Below are 1,952 nucleotides of genomic sequence, written 5' to 3'. Positions count from 1 at the left end.
AAGGTGTTTTAAACCCTGCCCACGCTCTTGCAATATTCTAAAAAATGTTTCTAAACTCTAAGCGCTCTAATAGAGCACATAATGTCATGATTTCCTTCTCTCTGCCTCTGGCTGCTCTCAGCCACCTGCAAGTGTTCTTGGCTACGCCCACTTCTCTGCTCTGCACAGAGATCAGCTGATCAGCTGCAGGAGGAAGCAGGGCTGCCCAAAGGTGCAGGAGGTGCTAAATAATTTAAAATAATTTATTTTAAATAAAAATTCCATGTCGATCGTGCGGCTCATCCATCAATCAGCCAATTATGTGTCATGTCCAATTTTATTTAGAAAAGAACACGATAGAGCGCGTCTGCAAAAAACAAACCGCAAAGTAGCGAGGGACTACTGTATATCAAATTGTAGTCATTCAAACTAACTCTACTCTGCAGCACTTATTCAGAATTTTTTCAACAGTCTAACAAAATTAAATCAAAGACTAGTAAAAAAAAAAGACAAATGTATCCACCTGCTTTTATTGTCCAAATATGAAGTCATAATACCTCATTTATGGGCACCACCTTGTTGTGTGTCGGAGCTAATGTCTGTGTATTTTGGGATGTGGGGCTGGGTCACCTGAACACAATCATGGTATTTTTAGGTATCACATAACTAATTAAAGAAAAATGTATTAGATAAATTACTATTTGAACACAGCTTCAAAATAAAACATTTGTAACCAGCAAAAGTCAACCCCAGGAAAAGTTATTTGAAGTACACTTACTGTATTTTTATTTATTAGGATTATTGTAGGAAAAAAGTATTTTCTGTTTTCATGGACTTGTTTCAGCTTTAACTTTAGCATTACAGATGCTGATGAACAGAGTGGAGACACTTGGGCAAAATGACACAAGGAACAGGTGAAAGTGGGAGGGGCAAGAGCTAAAGGAGCTAAACTGACTGAATGAGAAGTGGCAGAGAAACAGAATAAAACACTTAAAAACATACGTAATAACCAAAATAAAATAAAACCAACAATAAACACACAAGTCTATCAATAATAAACCAGATCCTGACAGTATCCAGTTTACCACAAATACATTTATGACATGGGATCCCCTTGCACATTAAATTATGACAGTTTGAGTTAGTTTAGGTGGCAGAAGTTTATTCTTGATTGGGCGCCAGTCTTACAAGTCATTAACTTTAATCAGTCATGAGAACGCCTCACTAACTTTTCCTTTTAACATCATTCTGACTTCTGTCCACTGCAGGTAAGATACTGACTGCTCATAATTGCTTCATAAAATACCACCTCAACAAATCCAAGAAATCCTTTCTACAAAATAAGATTAGAGTTAGTGAACTGCATCTATGTATTTTATATTTATTTGAGGTAAAATTTCTGTACAGAAAAGCCCCCCCATCCCCACCCCCCGTTGCTGAAAGTATGTGAGGATACCTTGTTGAGTTTAATCTTGCTCTTCTCTCTGCTGTGGAGGTGACCAGAGATGTGGTAGAGCACAGTGCTGCTCCGCAGACGAGTCGAGCTGAACGATGAGCCGGTTTTTACTCTGCCGCGTCGTCGTTCTGCAAACACACACACACACACAATAACATCACCCCCCCAAGGTTAACTCCGATGATTGAATCAGTCATTATGCTTGATGAAATACATAATATTCTGTCCTAAATAGAAGAACATGAATATGTAGCAGTGAGATGTTTCATTTCAGAATAAACTGCACGCTTTACACAAACTTACAAAGTGGTTATGTCTGGGGGAAAATATTCATATGACTTTTACTGTAATTTTAATTTTGTACAGTAAAAAAGCCTTTTCCATCTGTTTTGTTTATTCAACTGCACTTAATGTAACTACAGATAATGTCTTTTTGTGTCAGCAACAATATCACAATAAGGAAATGGTTTGTTTTTTGGAAAAGAGACAGTTTTATATATGTATATATATACATAGA

General features: G+C 37.0%; 1 protein-coding gene across 1 annotated transcript in view; it reads left to right on the top strand.

The window, feature by feature from the left end:
• Positions 1-1,952, top strand: part of kcnh8 (potassium voltage-gated channel, subfamily H (eag-related), member 8) — a 113,534-nt gene that overhangs the window by 42,115 nt on the left and 69,467 nt on the right.

This window comes from Nematolebias whitei, chromosome 19 (genome assembly GCF_014905685.2).
Source record: "Nematolebias whitei isolate Nwh7 chromosome 19, NemWhi1, whole genome shotgun sequence".
Lineage (NCBI taxonomy): Eukaryota > Metazoa > Chordata > Actinopteri > Cyprinodontiformes > Rivulidae > Nematolebias > Nematolebias whitei.
This window is presented reverse-complemented; position numbering and strand designations above follow the sequence as displayed.